A 26,211-nucleotide genomic window follows, 5' to 3' on the forward strand; every position below is an offset into this window, starting at 1 on the left:
ACGTAGTTGTTTTTGGCATGTTGTCAGGAATTTTTTATTTTATTTTATTAAATTTGTCGCATTGTGTATGTTCTGTCCCTCACGGGTGCACGCGTATAGCACATCTATCAGGCTGACGCAACTAGGAACAAAAAAAGTTTAGTATGGAGTTTATTTCGCAAATCATTGCCAACGAAGTAAAAGAAAACGTCAGTGCTATTTATTCTGTCAAGTTTACATCAAGTCAACTGTCAAACCTAATTGTTTTGTTTGTTATGAAGGCTACAATATTTTGTTCGGTATTTCGTGCAATTTCTTTTTTATTTAGTGAATAAATCGAAAATAGTGAAGTTACAATGAGACCGAGAAGACGGTTTACTAAGTGTGAAATATGTGACAAGCGAGCCACTCGAGAAAATCACGAAAAAAGGGATTTTATGGCGAAATTTCCCTTGGATGAAGACCGGTAAGTATTGCTTTAGATACTTTACATTATTTTGGGTCAGCAGGTTATTCACATCGAAAATTAGACATTTTATATTCTTTTTCGTTGTGAACTAGGAATGTACACTATAAGTACTATAACTATCGATAACTGTAGGTCTATTTGTATATCAGTGTAAATAATTTAATTAAATATGTGAAATTTCCTGAGAACTTGCATGCAATATGACCATAATGAATTCGTCGAAGACTTTCAGTGGAAAATTATCTATCATTTATGCATTAATGGTCATTAGTTAACATATTTTTTTATCTAGTCATTATTTAATATATTAACCTGAAATGTAAGAAAATAATCTCTGGGACCATCAGCTTCATAGGCAGGGCCACTGCCAACTAGGCCAGACCGATTTTCATGATTAACAGACGTAAATACATAAAAAGTTAGAACATTGATAAAGGGTTGTTGATAACTGGATGCCAAAAAACATGATTTATAGATGCATATTAGCGCTAAATAATCAGTTGATGATCTCATTAGTCATTAGCAAACACTTGGAATATAAACTGTAGATAAAGGCATGTTTATCCAAGGCTATATATTTTCAGATGCAGGCAGTGGGTCAAATTTGTTGGGAACGAAGACCTGATACATCTTCCCATAGAAAAGTTACATTTATTGAAACATGTGTGTGCAAATCATTTTGAAAATAAAGATCTATTAATAAAAAAAAAACCTCGACTTAAAAACTGTATAAAAATAATTCGGGTCCACATTAAGCCCGGCCACGTATTAGCCCACTCAAAGAACTATCCACTATATAACATACAACTTAAATGAGGACTCGATACTAACCTGATTTCGAGTTTATGTTTCAATCCTCCCCATTTTATCGATATCGATAAGAAACGCAAGCGTGTGGCGTACTACACCATTTAAATCTTATGCTGGTACTATGGTTTTTTGCGGTTCTTTGTCGTACATTTTCAATTTTGGTTATGATTTGCGAAACAAACTGAATCCACTCGCTAGCACGGGAGTCCCGTCTCTTAAAACGTAGTGATTATATGCTTTTTGACATCTACTGAGTATTGTATTCTTTGATCTACAGGATCCAACCATCTATGTTTAGTCTAGTCAGACCAAGCTAAGTTGTCAGCGATTTTGATAGCTCAGTAAGTGTTTTTTTTAACGTCAAACTTCTTTGAAATTATGACGTTTACTTAACACTTGCACCGTCTGGACTATCAAAATCGCTGCCAACTCAGCTTGGTCTGACTCTATTTGAACCCAACTCCACAATGGAATGGAACGTACTGGGACTCCACAGATAAAGAAATGCAATACACTCGCCGAGGTCTCAACGTTGTCTGTTCTCAGTACAAAATTTAATACTCAAGCCGTAGCCATTTTTATGGTGGGAAAGCTGTAAGTGTGCATATAAATGTATTTGCGTAGGTTTTTATTTTAGCTTGTTTTTTGGGATTTGGAGTTGTCGATTTTAATCATGTTATCGATAATCTCTACACAGTAGAACGGAATAGTGATTAATTAAAGTTTCGATATCTTCACTTAAATAAATATATTAGGAATGCTAATGGAGAATGAATACTTTATACTATAATAAAATATAAGTTGGTCAAGCAAAATTTGTCAGTAGAAAAAGTCGGAAAATTTTAAAAATCGTGGGTTAGCAACACTACGTTTGAATTGTTCGAAAACCGCGTGACATTTATATGTAGAACTGTTTCGTTTACAATTTTACATTTAGATTTTGACTACGTTTCATCTGAGAACAGACAACGGGGGCCTTGGTTGGTACAAATACATCAGGATTGCGTGAACGTCAGGATGGCGGGTGGACCTCAGCAAATTTGAACGAAATATTTATAAACATATTGTACAGTCAGCGTCAAATACTTTGTAGCAACCAAAGTGGCCAAATAGTTCGGTACACCATATATTTAGTATGGTGTACCGAACTATTTGGCCACTTTGACTGCTACAATTTATTTGACGCTGACTGTACCTTCGGTGTACCTCAGTGTACCTTTAGTAATATTTTAAGGAATTCCGGTTTTTTTATTTGTTTCTTATTTTTTTAGGCATTTTAAAAGATCCTAATCTTAATGAAGTTGTGTTATCACATTTCCTATCTTCTATATTTGGTTTTCATCATCAGATCAGGTCGATAATATTGTATTGTCACCGATTTTTCCCTAGTATACGAATTTTTAGATTTCGGCTCGCCTGCTGCTCGGCTTTAGTTCTTGCTTGAAAGTACGACTTGCTGGGATACTTTGGGTATCGGGCCCTATGCAGGGCTTTACATTCAGCCTACGCGAATGCATAGCCCTGCATAGGGGCCGCGCTGTTTTCTTTTTATAACGGCTTTGCAGCAACTCGGCATATTTCGGGCACCCGGCCGGCCGTAGAGGAGCGCGTCCTTTGGCCTACTACGGGTTCAAAGCTGATCATCTTAGGCATTAGCTGTAAGGTGCAATTTGTTATTTGAAATAATAAATAAATAAATAAATCATCCTTCCTTGCTTTTCACTAATATGTTTTTTTTAACACAGTATCTTCTTTTGTTCTTTTCCGAGCTGTGCTGTTTCCAGCAGCTTAGCCATGCACAAAAGCTTTGAGACACTCTGCACTTTCGGTTTTATGCTAAACTCTGCTCTTGGTCTTTGCGTAAGCCTAAAAATTATTTGGTATCTTTATAAAGAAAAATTGACAGGATAATAACAAATACTAATAATTGATCAATATTGTAAATAAATCAATAATATGATAATACAGAATCCGCGGAGTGCAAGTTCTACTTGAACATAGCCGGTTCCGCGTGCCGAATCGTGCCGAAATCGCATGATCAGAGGGCCTACCGCGAACCACGTTCGACATGTTGCCTCCCTGTCACACTTACGTACGTACTAATAAGTGCGACAGAGTGGCAACATGTCGAACGTGGTTCGCGGTAGTCCCTCTGGGTCGGTGCGCGGGGCCACCCTAAGCGCGGGGCCCTTAGCATATGCTTTTTCTGCTGTTCGGTTAATCCGCCACTGAACCAGGATAGCCAACCTAACAGTCCTTACTATTTGAGTGTATACGATACGAAGCTTCTCGGCGACTATCTACAGTTTACGTTATCTGTATACTTGTGCGTGCCTTGTCGTCGTGAAGTGAACTCGTGAAGTTTGTTTCCGTCCGTTGAGAAATATTTGGTGAAAAAATACGTACCATGCAGTCATGTAATAATTTCTAAGTAACTTTTTATTAATTATAATATGATGCATTTCGATTTACAATTACAAAAAGTGTGCTTACAATAGCGGTGTCGTCTACAGAAGTGCCTTGGAAAAGTTTTACAACGAATTCTAAAGTTGTTCAAGTGTTGTTGTTCTGTTGTAACTGTTTTATAATGTGTGAATAATGCTTGTAATTCTTTTGATAAGAGGATTGTTACAATTAAAAGGTTGGTACTGTTGCTTATAGCAGGATTCCTTGTAGCATGCTACTCTAAACTAAAGCAGGTCTCGTGCACAAATGACGTAAAATGTTGTGTAGTACTCTTGTTTTGTATTGTGTTCAACTTCTGCATACATATTGCAAATTTTGTGTTTTAATCGAGATCCTGATTTATTATGTGACAAAAATTATACTCTTTCAACTTCGATTTCAAGTTTATGTCTTTAAATTTTGTTGCCTTATGCATGCAATTAGTTGTCACATCTATTCTGTATACAATTTAATTTCATAATATACTTGGATTTTGCTGGAGGGTAAAATCATTCAAGATAGATAGATAGAATACTCTTTATTGGCACACCTCAGTAAAAGATACAGCTTAAAGAAATACAATTCATTAGTGAAAGAGGCAGACAACAGGCAGTCTTATCGCTAAAGAGTGATTGAAGTTGGTGGAATCATTCTCTGATATTGCTTTTAATGAGGTAGGTGTAAATTATAAATTCAAATGAATAATGTCACATTATTTTATTCATTCACCATAATAATAATCCTTGAGAAAGAGCAGTTAAAGGAGCATTTTTTATAATAAAATTCATAATAATAGGGCTCCATTTAATGCTAAAATTGGTTAAGAATTTGTATTGGATTGCTTCAGAGTTTAAATTATGGTACATATATTTTTGTGAAACAATTGATAGTGATAGTCAATGTGTAAAAGGTATAAAATAGTTGCTTACTTACTTATTTTTAATTTAAACTTTATGACATATCAAGAGCATGATAAATAAATAACAACAAATACTCTTTCTGTTTAAAATTTAGTGTATAATCTCATTGTCATTACAAAGTAATTTATAAACATACATACATTATATGACAAAATCTTATTGAGAGCAAAAAAAAATAGAACATTCAAAAACAAATATTTACAAAAATTTATGAAACATTCAATGTTCCTATGTATGTTGTTCAAGTTATTTTTTACTATCAAATAATTGTTTTAACTTAAAGTTTGACTTGAAGCTGAAGAGTTTCTTTCGTACATGTGATCTTAGGTCAATAATACTTTGAAGTTCCATCAAAATCTAAAATATGTTTGCTTTAGAATCTCAATCCCAACATGTTTGCTTTAGAATCCCAATCTTTCTAGTTCGCACCGCACTTGTAAGTTTAAAATGTAATTTCGGTGCCCTAACCTAGCTAGGCTATTTGAAATAGCTGGTGAACCAGGGTGCTGCAGCGCACAGTTTGTTCTTATCACAAATCCAATTATTAATAACAATATACATACAGAAAGTATAAAAAATTACCTACATTTTTTAAGGTAGAGTTACTTAACATCTCTTCTCATTCATTCTCGTCATAGAACTGAGAAATAGATATATACGGTGAAAGCTTAAGAATAAGATTCAGTAATCTTCAAACAATTTAGGATAGTTTTAAAGTAGGTATATTAGAGCAATATTTATCGAGTTTGAAGTTCAAATGTTATCTGCAAACCCCACAACGGAGCTGGCAAAGCAAAACTGTGGCATGGCATATCTTAGGGTTGGCGATTATGATGAACTATTTTTTTAACACTTTATTGTACATAGGATTAATAAAATTTTACAAGAATTTTATTAACCATCTTCTGATATAAACTGGTTTAATTTGCTATCAAAGAAAATAAATTAGCTTGCCAATGTTGATTTGCGTTTTTTAGACTTGCATTAAGTTAGGGTTGCCATCTCTAAAATTTGGAAACCAGGACAAGATGCATAAAAACCCCGGATTTTAGAGTCCAGAACCTGGACATCTCAACAGGTTTTTATGGTTCCATAGCCAAATGGTATAAAACGGAACCCTTATGGATTTGTCATGTCTGTCTGTCTATGTCACAGACACTTTTTTCCGAAACTATAAGAACTTGGTAAGTAGATGTATTCTGTGAACTGCATTAAGATTTTTACACAAAAATAGAAAAAAAAAACAATACATTTTGGGGGTTCCCCATACTTAGAACTGAAACTCAAAATTTTTTTTTCATCAAACCCATATGTGTGGGGTGTCTAGGAGGATAGGTCTTCAAAAATGATATTGAGGTTTCTAATATAATTTTTTTCTAAACTGAACAGTTTGCGCGAGAGACACTTCCAAAGTGGTAAAATGTTCCCCCCCCCCCCCTGTAATTTCTAAAATAAGAGAATGATAAAGCTAAAAAAAATATATGATGTCCATTACCATGCAAACTTCCACCCAGCCGCTTTTTTTAAACAGGTTGTGCGTGTGTCGCGGGCGGCCTAAGACTTTAAATGTTTAAACCTGGACTACAAATGAAGCACCCCCGGACGCTCCCCGGATGCCCTCTAAACTAGGACAAATCTGGGTAAACCCGGACGGATGACAACCCTAGTTATATAAGTTCATATTTCAGGCCAGTTTTATAAATGCTTATAACTTGTATTATTTGTATTTTGTAATACAAGTGGAGGTCTCCTTGGGTAGGGTTACAAGTCTCAAAAAGCAATTATAGGGTTGTGACAATGCAAATTACAAACATTTTTTTTACGATTCACGATTAAATCTGCAAAGGGCATAGAATTGATTTTATTGGTGATGGTTTAAATTTTTATTGTACACAATTGGAAGCTACTGAAACAATTTCATAGATTTCATATGAGCGGAATCGATTTGGTTGATAAGTAGAGTAAAACTCTATTGTGTATATGTGATCATGTATATACCTAAAAGTCATTGAAAAATTACAAACCTATGGTGGTATAATTTAACAAATTCGACTCAGATCAATGATCAATGATCAATGATCATAATTGTAGGACTGCTTTCAAATAAGATCATGTATACATATATGATCATTTCTATGATAGTCTAATTGCAGCCTATGTCTAAGTAAAATATTTATTGATGCAACGAATTTTTGGCCTTAGCAACACAATCTCAATTTGTACTCATATTTATTTATGAATTGGTTGCATTGATATCTTATAGTTTGTTTTTAGCATTGGAATGAGAGTTATGTGATCACTTGATCAGCCTTTTTATTAAAAAACACTAGAAAAATATTTTTTTACCAAAACGCTTATTATTTTCGTAGTCGACATCTATGTCAAGTAGCAGTACTGATAAATCCGCTACTCGACGCTAGATGTCGACTACGAAAATAATAAGCATTTTGGTAACAAAACTGATGTATGGAGTGAATGCTGCACTCCAATGCACTCTATGCTTACTTATTTCTCTATGGTCACGGCAAATATGTAACAATTAGAAATCATAACCAAGTGTTACATTATTTTGTTATCATCAACAAATTTTTAAAAAGCGTTTTTAATAATTTTCAATAAAAAGACAGGTAGTGAGTGGTAGTAGTAGTAAAACATTTTACTGTACAAAAAGAAACATAAAACAGGAAAGAACACACATCATTTGTACAAAGGCGAACTTATCCCTTTCAGGGATCTTTTCCAGTTAACCTTTGAGCAATTGAGGAAGTATTGCAGAACGGTAGACAGCAAAACTGTACTAAACGGATCAAGGACAGGTCAAGATTGTGTACTATTTTTTCTAGTTCTAAAAAACGAACTACTTATAGCATAGATACTGATATTACTGGTACCTGTTATGTGATGCTGATGGATGAGATGCGACAATTTGTACTTTGAGGCTCCTCAGTTCGTTTTAAAGTTCCGTTTCGTTTTCGCGTGAGCGATAAATTACCAGCTAGGCTAGGCTAGGGTCTTGTCCAATGTCCGGTAAGAGGTCAAGTCAAAGGTCATGTCACAGATAAATGGCCCTGCAGTACACACATTTACACATACCTACTTCCACCTGGCTGCCTTTGCACGCGATTTGCCGCGGCGAATACTTTGTTCGCCAAAGTATTTTCATATGACTCGACCTATGATATTGAGCGTACCTACATTGCTTGTTTGCAAGTGCTGATTTTTTAAATGTTATTTTAAGCTTAAAAGCTTTAGGGGTAGCTTAGAGGTTGTTTCACCTGCTGTCCCAAAGTTTGAAATTGAATCTTGCAAGTTAAAAAATATTACACTGGTATCCATAATTTAATGTTACTTAAGGTGATCTAATGATGGAGACCGGAAGTGGCCATAGGAACTTTGTACTGTAATAGAGAAATAACGCTGTTAACAACTATCCATGCATAAACGCGTTACCGAAGTGAAATGCATCCTGGTCATCGAATGACATCGACCATCATTGTGATGATGATGGTATTGATGGTCATATGTAGGATATAGGCGACCTTACGTCTGATTGCCGCGTTTATTCAACCCCCCGCTTAAGTTGGATGGAGAAAAAGAAAACAAACATCGTTCGACGCAACTTACATTGCGCTTAGGTTTCAACAAATTGGCTTGTAAATTTCCATTGTTATTTTATCTGTGCTTTTGCTAATGTACTCACCAAAACAGCGAGACTAGAGCAAACGGTACTAGTCCGGATTGTCATCAGACGTCACGGTGGTGCATTCGTCGCGACCGTTGCGCTGCAGGGCCTGATCTCCATCGCACCGTGCGCAAGCGAACGCTCGTATCAGGCAACTAGTGTAAAAGTTACCTTGAGATCCAGCATGCCTTAAGAGATTTCATTTATCTACACTGGTTCGCGAACGAAAGGCGAACATTTGCTAACCGATGGTATTACCAGCCAAGGAAGTACCGCTTCGCTGAACCACTGAGCCTCGCGGCGTGATCTTGTTTCTTTGCGGAAACTGAGAAATTGCATCATAAAAGTTAATAATGACAAAAGACAAGATTCAGGCACAGGCAGGGACGCCATGACCTCTTGCATTTCGCTCGCAGTCGTGAAGTGAATATTTAAGTGTTCAGATGCAATCGTCGACCGAAATATCTGTACGACATGCTTGAAACAGAAATTCGGTCCACCATACAATCCGTACATACTCCGTTTTCAATAGGACGACACAAAACGCGTCATAGGTTAATCAAATTCAATAACTGCCTGACTTTCACGAGAAAATGACTAAGCAGACTTCCTGATTAGTCAATTCAATAGGTCTCACCAGTTCAGCGTCCAATTTTGAGTAGTTAATTCATGGGTCCAAGGTCAAAACAAATTTTCTGATTTAAACATTGTAATAGATACCTACCTCCACACAAAATAAGTGCCCTGCTCAGCCAAAACATTATTTACAACCGATAGTGGTACATTTTGCCTGAAACAGAAGCAAACGAAAATAAACAAACAAGCTCTTGATATGAAGCTGCATACATTTTTGTCTTTTGAGCTAATAACAGTAGGTTTACCAAGTACTTACTCAACATACAACTTACCACTTACCTGCATTTTACCTCCTAACGCCAGTACTTAGTCGTCGGAATATCAAAATCGTGACACGTGCCATGCCTATGCGTACTATGCGCTTATTCTTCGGCCCGAGGCGGGCCTACGGGCTTTACATTCTAATAAGGCTGTTATGGGCATTATCCTCACCTATGCCAATGTTTTATCGTGTCACGGCTACTGCTTGAGTTTTTAGTCGTTACTTAAAACGAATTTATAGTTTGTGTTGACTTAACACATCCCAAAAATGCAAAGTCCTTCATAAGATCGCGTTATCTTTCTGAATTTATTCACTTCATGAACACTGGGGCCCCGCTCCATCCAGCTCTCAAAGGTAACTTTTCATGGTAATTGTTTCAACTTGCTTCTCCTTAAATTTACAAATTGTTTTGACCAAAACACTGCTTCATACATAGGAGATCAACTAAAATCTTAATGAGTAACATTCATTTTACCGGATATAGGTAGTTGAGTTGGTAGCTTAGGATAAACTTTTATCGTGATAATCGAAGAGATTCATCATCACAGCAACTTCATTCATCGAACAATATTCTACAAACAAATAAAGCAAATATGTAAATCATTGTCTATTATTATTGTGCAACATTGTGATTATTTCCTAAATACGCTTGACGACTTAAAATTAGGTGTTAATATAATATTAAATGTATACACTTCAATTATATTTTAACCACTAATGAAATTGGATGACAAAAAACACTAAAAACAAACACAAACAAACATAAACGATCGAATTGTCTACCTACTTCATAAATCCCTTACAAGAGGTAACGAACAAAGGTTTTATAATGAGGCCCAATAGGCATTGTCACCGCCACTGCCAGTGATTGCAACTTTTTTATCTCTTAAATTTGCAACAGTTGGCGGTCTGGGGTACTCGGGTCGTTGCCTCAGTGAGTCACTTGTGCAGGCAGTGATTCAATAGTGATTGCGAGCAGCCTCGCAGGTACCAATTTTTATGGTGCGGTCGCCTATCGGTGCCTCTTGTAGTACAGCTAAATCCCTATTCGATGAAAGCATAGAGAAAGCTATTGTGTAAATGTGCCGTTGTTTTAAATTCTGCATGTGCGACCTTCCTTATTTGACTATGTTTTTGACGCAACTGTCGCTGTTAGATTATTGTTTGACATGTCACTGGATTATTGTTAGATGTTGATGAAATGATGAAAGCTATGGTTGTTTTAATAGTTATGTCGCACGTAATACTCATGAAAACATAGATATAACCTTCTATGATCTGAGCTTGAAAACTTGCTAATATCGTGATGGTTTTAGTTTATCCAAATATCTTAATGTTGTGATGATTTAGAACGAGTGTAAGCTACCTAAAATGACCCTTTCACTGTAAGGTAACAGTTGTAGCTAAGCTAGTTGATAAGAATCAGATATAGATAAAAGCCGAGGTCTATCTCCGAGGTATTGTCAAAATATATTATAAATTATCTGCATTGATGACTCATAAAGTATGTACTTGGTAGGAGTGGTGGCAAATCCTAAAGTAAACGAGCAGACGGATCACCTGATGGTAAGCGAATATCGCCGCCCATGGACACCTGCAACACCAGAGGGGTTGTAAGTGCGTTGCCGGCCTTTAAGACGGGAGTACGCTCGAAGCTCCTGGGAGTACGTTTGAAGGTCGTATTGGTCCGGAAATACCGCAGGCGACAGTTCATTTCACAGTGCTGTGCGAGGCAGGAAGTTTCTGGAGAAAGGCATAGTTGAGGACTGCCAACCATCTACATAAGTGGTGAGGATGGAAATGTTGTAGGCTGCCTTAAACCGGAAACCTTGTCTTAATATTATGTGCATCAACAATAATTTAAAATATTTGAAAGCATTAGTTTACGTTTCGTTATTTGAGGGGGTTGGACGGTTAACCCACCACGCTCGACCAGTGCGTGTTGGTGAGTGGACAGTAAGCCTGCTAACTAGGCTTGTATGGAAGAATAATAGGGAGGCCTTTGCCCAACAATGGGACAATATGGGCTCATAATAATAATAATAAAAAGCATTAGAATATATCATTTGCTTTGCTTAATTTTCTTCCACAATTTGCTTATATGTTACAATAATCCACTTACAATAATCTATATACATTGAGCCAGTCACGTTAATACCTATTGCGAGTATTGCGACAATGTAAGTGTCCATGCGGATTATTGCAGCGCCACTTTGTACAATTGACATAGGTTCTCTTGTTGCAGATAGCATGGCGTAGTTAAGGACAACGCCAACTGCTGTCTGACGGCGTGTCCATATTCTTTCTAACGTAAGTAAAAGTACCTACAAGAAATTTCAGACCAATTTGTGACCGCGACCGGCAAAACGTACCATTTTGTCGCTTGCCATAAGGAGACGCCGTGATAGGTTATTCCTATAAAGAGACAAGCAAATCTCGTCCTTGGGACATTTTGTCGGCCGCGGTCACATTTAACTCTATTTTATCTTTTTACCATTAGACATTAGACGTGCTAAATCCCTTCCCATTTTCAAAAATATTTTGTTCGAAAATTCATTACTTTTCGCTGCCTTAACTTGTCTTTATTTATGATTGTATAATATATATAAATTATTATCTATTTATAATATTAGTATTTATGTATTTATATTAAAGTATATAATTGTTTGCGTCCTTAGTTAGCTGAATTATATGTAAACTATTTTTTAATATGCATATATGTCTGCGAGTGATACTCTACATTTTATATTAATGGAAAAAGTTTCGCTACCGGCAGGACTTGAACCCGCAAACTCCGCAATCCGTGCGTTGCTCTTAAAATAAGTCAGTCAGAAGTCAGTCGTCGTTGTTAAAATATGTAATCGTCTTTCTGTAGATATCGCTTTACGCCACATCAAAAATACATAGGGAAGGAATGGAAAGATTTGCGAGGTTCTGGTAGCGGTAGGCTTCCGACGCTTCCGTAGGTCAATTGGTTAAGAGTAACGCACGGAATGCGGAGGTTGTAGGTTCAAGTCCTGCCGGAAGTGCAACTTTTTCCATTTTTTCCTTTAATATAAAATTTGGAATTGTACGTATGTCAGCACTGCCCGTTCAATGTTGTAAGTTCTTAGTTTTCGGCTACCCAAAGAAAGGAAGAGATCATTTCTTAACGATAAGATCGCCTGTTGTTAACCAGTTTTAAAATCTCTTTTTCATTTTCTACGTATTTTTAACTGGTATGGTATGGTGCACAATAAAGAATATTTACTTTACTTACTTTTCGCAAGCGTGTGCTCAGTGTTGGCCGAAACGTTAATGCAATTAAAAATTATTGACCATAATCCATCTTAAATTGATCCGTAAACTGTAACCGTCCGTTACGGTTACGCTTCAATTTATAATGGTTAATGGTTGATTGCAATTAACGTTCGGCCAACACTGTGTATGCTTCTGATATCTTCATAACCAACTTCCCTTAAAGTTTCTAAGTACACATAACATCACTAAACGCTCTTAATTGTAAAGGGCATGTTATGGCCATAAACATTGGTTAGCAGAAGTGCTAAAGTAGCGGTAGTGGGTCAAGCCCCGAGCGTATGTGCGAGCCTATGTCCTGAATTTTTAAGTATTCTATTAAGGCGCCGAATGTACCTGCCTCTCCGAGCTTTTCTCTGGGATGATTGCGTCTTTTTACTTTCTCACGCCGTTTTCTCTGTACACAAGGGCTCGCTCAATCATAGGAGTGCTCGCGGCCAAGCCCCTTTCCTTAGGTTTCTATCTGTTAGACTTAGTGGTATCAACGTCTTGGAGTTGCTTTTGATGCCTACAAAGTGCTTCCTTAATGCTGAATACATTTTTGGATCTTTTCAGGGGTTACAAAGCGATAAATTTTAAACATGACAAAACTATTTTCTTTGCGATACTAGAGATCGTTTAGATTATCATGTGGGTCAGAGCAGCAGACAAGTTTCTGACATAAACATATTAAAGTGATCGCTAGCTAAACTTTCACGTTTGCCTGCCGCAGTAAGTGGCATATTTTACTATAACCAGTTTTTAAAGTACCGCGTTCAGCGCTATCATTATCACTGGACTTTGAAAGCTGTGCGCTGGCGACTTCTACGGGATATTGTTGCGTCAGTTTAAATCTCATGTTTCCTTTAAAACTTTAATATGCTTTGCAATTTAATGAATAAAATGACTCACTTATTCCGTGAACTCTTCTAGAAAACAAAATTAGTATCCTTTGACTGCCTCCAAATTTATCATGATTTTTTAAAATAATGGGATAAGCCGATCTATGACAACTATACTACTGACAAATTACATATTAAACTAAACAAATTTATGCCCCACCCCATGTAAGGAGAGGTCATACTTGGTTAACGATGAAGATTAACTTCCATAATACCACACCGAAGAGACAATAGTCATAGTTTAAAGCTGAATAGGTCATTGTACTGGTCGGCCGGAGGAGCTCAGCCTGCTCAGCGGATGCGGTGTCAGGTTGCTTTCGCACCGCAACTGTACCCACGGCGAATACAAGCTCATGAAAATAACATGTATTCAAGAGATATTTCATAATGTAACTTTACTTTGAACAATGCGTTTATTTTCTTTCTTTAAAAAATAAATCACATTCAAATTTCAGACTTCAGACAACTTTCAAAATTCAGACTTTGCCTCCTTGAGTGTATTCTATCGCTTGTATAATGGGCTACACTAAATGTATACAATGGGCTGTGCTCTGAAGAATTGTTTGACAACGGCCGCATCTATCATCGCACCGCTCGCCGTCGGCAGGGTGTTCTGTGCGGTATAAGAGGAATTTCCTCCCGCAGACGCTTCAGCTTTGGAATGAGCTCCCTGCCCTGCCGAAGGTTTTCCCGAGGGTTTACAGTATAGGGTTCTTCAAAAAAGGAGTGTACAGGTTTTTAAAGGGTCGGCAACGCACATGTTGTATATCTGGTGTTGCAGGTGTCCATAGGCTACGGTGACTGTTTACCATCAGGCGGGCCGTATGCTTGTTTGCCACCGATGTGGTATTAAAAAAACTTTCCTGGTACCAGTTTTTTCGGTAGCGATATCTGGCCTTCCAACCATTGATGTAATGCTTCCAACTAGGTCTTAGGATTTGATCCTTTTCCTCAGGGTGTTTTTCTTCACCGTATAATAATATGAAATTTTTATTTCGTAAATAAGTTCTTTACTTACTGTTGCAAGCCAGGCAATACATTCGCCGCTACTTCTGGATCATACTAACCTTGTGAACAACTCAAGCATTTATCGCCCGGCTGCAGTATTCTGAAAACATATAAACTTACATATATCGCAAGAAAAAATACATGAATCAACATTCTTTGCGTTGATCTGAAACTCGCCCTAAATATGTTAAAGCAACCGCTTTTAGATACTAGTTCGGTAGAGCATGTAGGCATGTACAAGAAATTATCGTAAATTCTTAGCACCTGTTTTAATTAGGTACGGGAGTTAAGTAACAAACTTTATTTTATTTATAGTCATTTATAATAAGCTATTAGGTAGGCTGGAATATATAGCAACTTCCATGTATATGCTGTAGAGTAAACATTATGGTTTACCATATTTTGTACAGGCCTTATGACCGTGGGAGATGAGTTGCTTCAATTTATTATTATAAAAATGAATAGGTACTTAATATATTTGTCTGCATTTGCTAAACCAACTACTCAAAAACATGAAAATATTCTAGATTGTTTCTTATGGTCTAGTTAGGACTTGATATTTTAGTTACACGTTATTTTTAGTTAGTAAGGACACGCCGGTAATTTGCCATTGATGTTCATTGAAGCGTTAATTTCTCAGACTATAGTTTAATTACAGTCACGTTATGTGGACATGCGTAGGGCATGAATGGGGACGGCCGGCGTCGCAGCGAGTCAGCAAGCCGATTGCCACTAATTCAATTAGACTGCAAGTGGAACGGTGCACCTACCACCTGCTATAGCCCATTTTACTACGCATCAAGGACATTGGAAATCTATGTATGTAATGTAAACACTCGATATAAATATTTGTCCAATAGCTTCTTTAATATTAATCATACTTTGGTAATAAAATAATCGCCGTTCCAATTGGGTTAGTTGTCCGCAAACTTATCGAATCTAAAAATGTTTTACTTAATACAATTTAGGCTCTCAATATGAACATTTGTGCATCTGTGTCATATGTTCACCTCCTAACTAGTCTAAATTTAATATAGTTACGAAGTCAAAAATTGTGTTCCACGCATTTCCCTCTATACCTTCTTGTTGCTTGTCCTATTTTCCGATTAAGCAAACCGGTAACAAAATCGGTTTAATATGGATTAAGCGTCCCTAAACTTCTTCTGTTGCGCCTTTCTGGTGTGTGAAGAAATAACTGTGCCGGGAGCTGAGTCTTCTTTATGGGTCCCTTCATTTTGTTCTGTAAGGATAGCGTCACGGCAAAAATCCATATGATGGGTAGAGTAATATTTAATTCGATTTATTTCTTTTAATGACAACTTAATAATCCAATCATTGTTAGTGTTATCCCAACAAAAACATTTTCATGCAAAATATTGCCAAGACGAAACCATAAGGCTCACTGTCAAAAAGTTATCAGATCTGTTGTAGAGCCGAGCTTCTAGGATTTGCCACACTGGATGCATTCTGCGGGCTGCGGTCAGGTCAAATTGAACGCAGCCCGCATTATGTATGAACAACATTGTCAGTCTCTATATATTTTATATAGAGATGCGATCTGACCGTGCGAACACGCGGAGGGAACGGAAGGATGCGTACGAGCAGGTAGGCGGGCAGCGGGCGGCGGTCAGGCGAGCAAGCGGGCGGCGGGCGGTGGTCACTGTCAGTTTGACGTTCCCATGTAACTTACATCTTCTTCTAACTGAAAGCAGCATGGATTGACTCAACACAGCAATTTCCAAAAAAAAGGTCTACCGAACCGTTTGTTATAATGAGTAGGGCTTATTCCACCAAATTTGCATAATTTCAAAATGCCATGGGCTCATAACATTGATATATATCAGAAGATTGACGACCCGTCTGGCCTAGTGGGTAGTGACCCTACCTATGAAGCCGATGGTCCCGGGTTCAAATCCTGGTAAGGGCATTTATTCGTGTGATGAGCATGGGTTCCTGAGTCATGGGTGTTTTCTATGTATTTAAGTATTTATAAATATTTATATATTATATATGTCGTTGTCTAAGTACCCTCAACACAAGCCTTATTGAGCTTACTGTGGGACTTAGTCAATTTGTGTAATAATGTCCTATAATATTTATTTATTTATACATATACTGACCTAGAACAAATTTAGTCCGCCGTTTTCGGCGTTTGACGTCTCTCACAGAGCTAAAGAATAAGCGTAGCCAGAGGCAAAACTGATATAACAACCGGTCATATTCTGCCTACACACGATTGTTTTTTTAATGATCTGCAATATTTTATGACTTGAATATATAGGTCATACTGTTTACCCTGCCCGCATCGCCCGGATTGCTGACCGGTTTCCCTGCCTGGACCGCTGACCGACTGCCCTGGCTGACAATGTTGTTCATACATAGTGCGGTCTGCGTTCCATTTGATTTCCTGGTAAGGGCATTTATTCGTGTGATGAGCAATGGATATTTGTTCCTGAGTCATGGATGTTTTCTATGTATTTAAGTATCTATAAATATTTATATATTATATATATCGTTGTCTAAGTACCCTCAACACAAGCCTTATTGAGCTTACTGTGGGACTTAGTCAATTTGTGTAATAATGTCCTATAATATTTATTTATTATTATTATTATTTATTATTTGACCTGACCGCAGCCCGCAGAACGCATGCAGTAAGGCAAATCCTTCTAACTCTACAAGCCTTACACATTCTTCATAAACTTTACACCTTAGTTAAAATGTCAGATCTACATGTTAGTTATTTAAGCTAATAAGTAATAAATCCATAAAAGTGATTTGGTCATCTGACTATGTCAAAAAGACATCGGTCAAAAAGATTACAAATGTCGTTCTCTGTTAGAAATAAAGTAGTTACGAACACATCTACGCACCATCGAATCTCCTGCGTGATTCATTGTATTGTAATTTCGTCATAGAGCAGCCGAAAATTCGCTTGTCTTCGTTTACTCGTAGTACGCTACGAAAGAAAGCTGTTATGCAATAACATGGTCTCGTATATGGACTAAAAGAATATTTCACTTATTCAAACAAGCTGCTTCGCTATGTTGTCTGGTTCATTACACAGTAACGTATATTAGTCAATTATCTAATTGCAAAAAATAACTATGTGCTATAGTAACAAAGTTCATTTTTCGAAACATGTTGAACGCAGATACGAAATTGTTAAATAAATCAGTTTATTTGCTATTAGTGATGAACGCTAATGTAGATTTGTGTAGTGAAACGTGTGGAATGAGCAAATGCGCGTGAACGGAGCTGATACAACTGCTGCACTGACTTTTTATTTGTTTTTACTTATGTGCATCTGTTTGTATCAGGGCTGATTCAGTGATGTAACAGTTAAAATATTATACAAAACTTTTCCTTTGCCGGGCTAATTTAGGCGTCCGACGATGACTAACATTCCAATACATACCGTTGATAAACGTTACACATCTTGTTCAGCACAGTGTATGACATGTATTAATGTGCTAAGATCCATTGCTTTATTCCGTCCTTGCTTGAATGTTTTATTTCAGAGACATTCTTGGTCTATAGTTGTTCATTTTCAAAGTTTAAAAATAAACGATGTACAATTGTATTAAACATACTAAAACATAAATATACAAAATAAATACTCATTTTGTCCATTATGAATGATTTCAACTTTCTATTAGGTTGATGTGTTGTCGCTCTAAGAAATCTATATTTGCCAGGCTTTTGCTCATGTTGACAAGCTTGACTAATCTAGCTGTTGGCGATAGATCTGATAGAGAACCGCTATCGATCCCTACATTACGACTGGCGTTGTTACTTTGCTGAGTAGGGCTTTTTATTGATTATTAATGGTAATTTACAGCCATAAAACTACGTTTTTAGGGTTCCGTACCAAAAAGGTACAAAAGGAACCCTTATGGTGCGACTCTGTCCGTCCGTCCGTCTATCACATTGCTAAATATCTCGAGAACCACTTAAGCTATTGATTTGAAATTTGTAATAGTTATGGTTATGAACAACACTAACCCAGACACATTGAAAGTATTATTTTGTTATTTTATTTTTATTAAGTATGGCAAATGCCCAATATGAAGAGGGGGCAAAATTTCAAAGTCGAGTGACTAGGTCAAGTGGGGTATCATTTGAAAGAGCTCAAATATTCCAAATATTTTTTTTTCACTGAGAAAAAAAATGATTTGAAATGAAAAAAATGATGAAAAAAAATACCGTTCCGTTTATGAGATTACATTAAATACTTACACCCTTTTTCAAATAAAAGAACAATTTTTGAAATCGGTTTACATGATAGAAAATTATCCTCGAAAAACCAACATACGTGCATTACATCGCGCAAATTAGTTAGACAATTTGCCGATAGATAGTTAAAAGAATCAGGCGTTACTTTGCGGAAATCCATATTAATTAAAACAAAAAATATTACTTTGCTTATCCGCGACAAGATAACGTGCTAGTCAATCAGTGCTAACCCGTTATATTTACTTGCGTATTTTTACATGCAATTAATGTTCCCACTCTCCCACCGCAAAAATAAATACGCAAATAAATATAACATCTCACCACCGAAAATACAAAACTCGACACGTGTTTCGCCTCTCTACGAGGCGTCCTCAGGGACGGTCCGAAGTCCGACGATTGAATCCGATTCAGTCGTCTGCTGAATGGGAGCTGGTGGGAGGGTGGGAACATTAATTGCATGTAAAAATACGGAAGTAACTATAACGGGTTAGCACTGATTGACTAGCACGTTATCTTTTCGCGGATAAGCAAAGTAATATTTTTGTTTTAATTTGCCGATAGATGTCGCTGTACACAATTATACTTAGTATAGGTACTTCTGTTCAAAAGTCTTTCGCCTTTATTGTTACACGAGATAATTCAAAGTTTGTACGGAAGCCTCTGTGCGCGAGTAAAACGAACTCGCACTTAACCGGTTTTTTGGAGAGAAAATAGTCGTAAATGTAACATGAAAAAAATGCGTTGCAATTGAAGTGCATAATTATTTACACATACACTAGGGGCACTAGGGCCTACCTATAAATATTCATATAACTGGGAAATTAGAACATTAGAGTGAGATCAAAATAAGTCTGTAGCGATTTTGATAGCCCAGACTGTGCAAGTGTTATTTTAAACGTCAACCTTTTATGAAATAATGACGTATAAATGACACTTGCAAAGTCTGTTCTATCAAAAACGTTGCAGAGTTATCTTGGTCTAACCCTACCCCTCTGGTGTTAGGTGTCTATGGGCGACGGTAATCGATCGCTTACCATCGGGGGATTCGTCTGCTCGTTTGCCTCCTATATCATAAAAAAAATTTTTTTCCTCCGACGCATGGTGGGTTGAAAATGTTTTTCATATAAATAGAAACGCAATTTTCAAACTGTAATTTTTTTTGAAAGAGCATTCATTTATAATATAGGTAAATTTGGTCAAAAATCTAATTTATTATTATTTAATTTCGAAAAATATGTATGGAGCGTATGGGAAAATGGGATTGTCTCTGGAACTAAAAGGTAAACACAAATCGTCGCTACCTATATGTATATTAGATACGTATATCAGATATGAGTTTGAGTAAGTATAGCGACGAAATATCCTCGCAGGTGCTGATAATATATACCAATAATTTTGTGCAACAAGAGAGGAAAGTTGGTTTTTCTTGCGAGTGTTGATTTTGAGTCCCGAGTAAGCGCAAAATTCTAAGTTAGAATCTTGAGCGTAGCGAGGGACTAAAAAACAGGAGATGTAAAATAACTTTGCTCTCGTGTGACACATACAACTTTTCACCTCAGTAGTGAGAATGTTCTCGCTACTTTTTAAAGGTTAAAATAATTCAACATCAAGTAAAGTTAACCACATTTATTTACATTCATCAATGAAAGGCATCATTAGTATGACGTAAGCTTCTAGAAAATATTCCTGTATTCATGACCTAAAGTAAATTAAAAAGCTACTTTGTCTCACTCCCTGGAGTGATGAAATTAGGCTTGATCGAGCTGCTGAGGTGAAAATAACTATTATTTGTGATTTTTTGACAACCTGGTTCAGGTTGGGAATAATACCCGTTTTTATTAGGGTTCCGTAGCCAAATGGCAAAAAACGGAACCCTTATAGATTCGTCATGTCCAGACGTCTGTCCGTTTATGTCACAACCACTTTTTTCCGAAACTATAAGAGTTCAAACTTGGTAAGTAGATGTATTCTATGAACCGCATTAAGATATTTATACAAAAAGAGAAAAAAAACAATACATTTTCGGGGCTACCCCATACTTAGAACTGAAATTAAAAAAAATTGCGCGAGAGACAATTCCAAAGTGGTAAAATGTGTGCCCCCCCCCCCCTGTAACTTCTAAAATAAGAGAATGATAAACCTAAAAAAAATATATGATGTACATTACCATGCAAACTTCCACCGAAAATTGGTTTGAACGAGATCTAGTAAGTAGTTTTTTTTAATACGTCATAAAATTAAAATAAAATTCATCAAACCCATACGTGTGGGGTATCTATGGATAGGTCTTCAAAAATTATATTTAGGTTTCTAATATCATTATTTTCCAAACTGAATAGTTTGAGCGAGAGACACTTCCAAAGTGGAAAAATGTGTCCCCCCCCCCCCTGTAACTTCTAAAATAAGAGAATGGAAAATCTAAAAAAATATATGATACATTACCATGCAAACTTCCACCGAAAATTGGTTTAAACGAGATTTAGTAAGTAGTTTTTTTTTAATACGTCATAAATGCTATGGAACCCTTCATGGGCGAGTCCGACTCGCACTTGGCCGCTTTTTAATAACTTATACCAATGAAAATTATAAATTTGGTTTGGTTTGGATGTTTATACACATTCAATAAATTTAAGATAGCCATTTTCGGGAATGTCCGTAATGCCCGTTTTATCGTCCGTGATATCTATGATTTATATTTTATACACATTCCTTTTTAGAGAGGTAGGTACCTTTCCAAAATTAGTTAGATTAAAGTACAGCTCTGCTGCTCTTAGAAAACCTTAGGAAAGTTTCACAATACCTTCTATAAACATCGTTCTAAACCATTGCTGTTATTTATATATTATATACAAGTAAACTTACAAGAAATACACGCGGAATTGAAGTGGGTCACTGTCAGTAACCGTGTTCACTGGCCGAGAATGTTAATAAGCCGACAACTGTCTAACAACGTCAATAGTGTCAATACTCAATACAATATTGTGGGAATTTCGTAGTAACGGAAACTGAACGTGATATTAAAGCAAGAGCAAGTAAATTACGTATTATTTATCGTTTACCCGCCGCCTTGCAAAATGATTTTGGAAACAATGGCTTGTAATGGCATCTCGGTTCTCTGAACATCAATGGCGCAAGACGAGTATTGTCTTAGATTATCTTTTTAATCCGCGGTAGTTTGCCGTTCCGTTACCAAATTACAATTAACTAAGAGGTTTGTTCAGCTACTCTTTGTTCAGTGACATTGGCCTAATATTTTTATTTTCGTGAGACCAAAATATTCTTTCGTCGCGAGTCGTTTCAAAATCGGTAGTTTCTATACGTATGCCATTTTCCGTGTCGGGTTACCCATTGAGGGAACCTGCGTGAGGTGCACGTTGGTACAGTCGGTGCCAGGCTCCGGCCACCCTTCGTACACCCTTCAATGGTCGATAAGGTACGGCACAAACTGTCTGTACCCAGCACAGGCGACAGTTAGCACTATAGGGAATACTAAACACATTAACTGTGGCTCCTTTTGACATACTTTTTTCTGAAGTGCATTTAGACAAAATCAGTACCGAGACATCTAATCAAAATCATCAATAGTATTTAGGTTCTTTAGATACAACACATCAACATTCTTTGCTAAACGACGTTATTGACCGTAAGCGAATGACCCAAAACAATGCTTCTGCCAAATGAAAACTCAGAAACCATTCAGATCACATCCTGTAATTGTTTTAGTGATCGTAGCCATGACATTTACCTATTAACTCGTCAGTGGGCTTAGCACAAGAGCGCCGCGATAGTATCTCGCGTTCTGGGGTAGACATGCGTCTTTTTATAACTGTATTAATTAGAGAGGGACGGGTAAGGGACGGGTAGTCTATCTCTCGGGCGAGATACTGACACGGCGGTCCTTCGGTGCTATAGGCAAGGCTAAAGATTTTGCAAAACGAAGATATTTTCGTAACTAAATCAGCGAGTCGTGCATATCACAAATTTTCTTTGTTTCTCCAAAACGGATCAGTTATGCGACGTAATCGCGTGTTTCGCCGCTTTCATCGATAGTGAACGCGTCCATCCGGTCACGGTCGTTTGTAGTCGCTATAATGCCGTCAGAGTCGCAGCCCGCGTCACTTCTCAGTACCTGTGCCCAGGTTGCAAAACGTGGCACCCCGCGCTGGGCTCGCCGGCGGCTTGCCAACGCGCTTACTCTCTCTGAAACACCGGAACGAAACCCGACTAATAACTGCTGCCCTACTATCACTTCGCCAATAGATACGATACGATGCGACTCTCTAAATCTAAGATTCACATCTTGTATTGTTTTGTTTTTGTAAGTAACCAAATATAGTATGTTTACACCAGGATCATGCTGACAGCTTGGTAATTTGATTCTAGTCCGGTGAACACTAGCGTCATGTCGAGTTTGTAAGCTATAAAGCAGGTGTGCGCCCGTAGTTACTCGAAGGCAATAAGTTTGATGTTTCCTTTAAATTGTAAGGTGTACTCATTCTAAATCAATACGTCCGATCACTAGACAAATATGTCCCATGAGCTTTAAACTAAGTAGCAGTAAAATTGTTACAAAACTATTTTTGAAGATGAATAGTGCAATTGTAGTTGAACGCAATTAATTGGCAAGCCGATTGTATCTTTATCTTGGCGATTAATTTATCGCTCGTGATGTGACGTCACCAAGATCGAGTGCCACGCATCGTACCTATAACCCTGTGCTTAAGTGCTAAGGCTGTCGTGTCGGGTTGGAGCTTAGCGGCGCGGAGTCTCGCGTGCCTTCCATGTGACTCACAGCTTTATCTTTGTACCTTTGCATTCCTTCGACAATGCCGACTACGCATTTTAAGTAGTTATCAAATTCAATTAATGTAAGTATAAATATTGGAGTGAATCGACCACTTTCTTATCCACGTCAACAAGACCTTGTACGGCATGTTTGTGGACACGTCTATTATATGATCATTAGTCTGACAAGGGGCGCGTTGATACTTCAGAAAATTCAAGGTTAAGAAAGTAAACGGGCGCCTAAATCACCCTTTCGTCTTGACATTGATAAAAAAAGCGGCCAAGTGCGAGTCGGTGGAGGTTTGTATGGTATTGTATATCATATATTTTTTTTAGTTTTATCATTCTGTTATTTTAGAAGTTACGGGGGGGGGGGGGGGGGGGCACACATTTTATCACTTTGGAAGTCTCTCGCGCAAACTATTCAGTTTAGAAAAAAATGATATTAGAAACTTCAATATCATTTTTGAAGACCTACCTAGATACCCCACACGTATGGGTCAGATGAAAAAAGAATTTTGAGTTTCAGTTCGAAGTATGGGGAATTCATTGTTTTTTTTTCTATTTTTGTATGAAAATCTTAATGCGGTTCATAGAATACATCTACTTACCAAGTTTGAACAGTATAGTTCTTATAGTTTCGGAAAAAAGTGGCTGTGACATAACCGGACAGACAGACGGACATGACGAATCTATAAGGGTTCCGTTTTTTGCCATTTGGCTACGGAACCCTAAAAAGAAGTTACGAACTGGTCGCTGTATTTCTGTAACAAGGGCACTGCTAATACAAAAGCCGGTTTTAAATGTTAAAAGTAGATTTAGAGATAAGCGTTAGCGGAGAACGAAACGGCTGAATGAAGACGACACTTATTACAGCGTCGTAGACATCAATTAGAATTGCGTGACGCGACACCATATAACAGTACAGTCGCATTACATAACAGACATGGGAGTCTTCACACAAGGGGACCGAGTTCTCAAGCTCTGGGTACGTTAACTCTGAACTCAGGTTGTCGCGTGACCTCCGGGAGACTAGCTTCTTCTCGTTCTACATCTAACCGATGACAGAGAGGAAACTCTCGTTAGCCGACGATGTGAACATTCGACTTAGATAATATCATACACTCGTCGAGCTATCTAAATCGCAAACACATCAGGTTTCGCGACTTGCTTTAGCGAACACGCTATTTTATGAATGGCGGTGCATCCAAGTCTGCGACATTCAGATAATTTACTGAACCGCTATAATAAGCCGGTTGCTCGCAATAAGATACCGTGTCGAAAAAATTGCTAGTCGGCGTACATTGACACATTTTATAAATATTCCGGTTAGAAATGCCAGAGCAGAACTAATACCGGTGGAAATGTGTGATTTAGTTTCCGCCGTTTAAATGCACGTGATGCATGTATAGCTGTAGCTATTTCATGGACAATTCCTAAACTGAAAGTTGCTTTTAAGTAAAGAGATAAAGCAATATTTTAGTAGATATAACAATTATGTGTTTATGAGAATCGTTTCGCGCATTTAGATGGTTTTTAATTGCTCAAACGAACGAGGTAATGGGCTCGCGGGCTCTTAACCTTAGCATTCCTCGTTTCGCCCCTTCATTAGTAACTTGAGCGACCTGCATAAAAAGAACAAGTGTTTTAAGTGCTCGTGGAATGTGGAGAAATGTGAAGTGGTACCCTATTGATAAAGGAGTGTCGTGGCGGGTCCACTTGTTCTGCCCCAGATCACTAACTCACTGGATGGAGCATAAAAGATGATTCACGGTCATCAAATGGAAATTTACTAAAGTAGCAGTCGCGTTTTCTTACTGAAACAAAACGCTACTGCTCATTTCAATTGCGTGAGTGAGTACAATTTGTACTTACGTAAATTACATACAAATATTAGCAATTTAGACTTAATTGTAAAAATGGGCGTTTTCTACAACAATTAGTATATGACCGAGCGTTAACGAACGTCTCCATTTCAGCTTTGGCAAAAAGTAGACATATTACAATGCGCTTATGAACGTCAAATAAAGCTACGCCGGCTTTGATCACGAGTCTCGTCTATGTGAGGTAATCAGTGTTCCGCCCCTATGCATTTGCCGGAGGGTCGCTAGTTTTTGCACCCACCTCGTATTATGAACTGCGTGCGTTCCCACGCGACGCTAAACGGAATTAACGTGCTCAATGGAAAATAGATTGTTTGTGTTTACGCGATCATAACCCGCGTGTATTGGTTGAATTGGTTCTTGGCATCCTGGCTTCATTGTTGAAGTTTACACAATTAACTTATTTTTGGCTTGGAATACTTTGCTGAACAACTTGAAATCGCGGATTTTGATAGAAGTTATCGACATGTTCGTGGTGAAATAATATCATTAGAAAGAGAAAGCGAGACGGTTATCCTTGACGTTGGTATTAGGTATGAGACGTTACGTCGTAACAAGATTTTTTAGAATTATTTACGCCTAGCGTTTGCGTTAAGTCTCATTTTGTATGGAATTTAGAAACCGCGCCAAGCGGGACGTTTTGGAAACTCAAAATCCCATACAAAATGAGACTTGACGCAAACGCGTACGTCACGTCTCGCTATTGAAAAAATTTACACTAGGGGTTCTGAGATGGTTTAATACTAAATTGACTACATATTGTATACTAAATTACTCACATACATTTGAGAATAGAACAATCTTATGAAGTTATCTCACAAGTTCATTTATAAGGTCATGGTACGGTATTCTAAACTTTACTACCGTTCAGTTGGTACAATCCAGATTCTAAACTAAAAAGCTAGAAAATATTGCGCG

General features: G+C 37.4%; 1 protein-coding gene across 1 annotated transcript in view; it reads left to right on the plus strand.

Annotated features, from left to right (window-relative positions):
* The first annotated feature begins 3,534 nt into the window (after nt 1-3,534).
* Nucleotides 3,535-26,211, plus strand: part of LOC133519738 (afadin) — a 164,792-nt gene continuing 142,115 nt past the window's right edge. The window contains exons 1-2 of the mRNA XM_061853800.1: nt 3,535-3,899; nt 11,449-11,513. The gene's annotated coding sequence lies outside the window, so the exon portion shown is untranslated. The remainder of the gene's footprint in view (nt 3,900-11,448; nt 11,514-26,211) is intronic.

This window comes from Cydia pomonella, chromosome 7, assembly GCF_033807575.1.
Source record: "Cydia pomonella isolate Wapato2018A chromosome 7, ilCydPomo1, whole genome shotgun sequence".
NCBI classification, from domain to species: domain Eukaryota; kingdom Metazoa; phylum Arthropoda; class Insecta; order Lepidoptera; family Tortricidae; genus Cydia; species Cydia pomonella.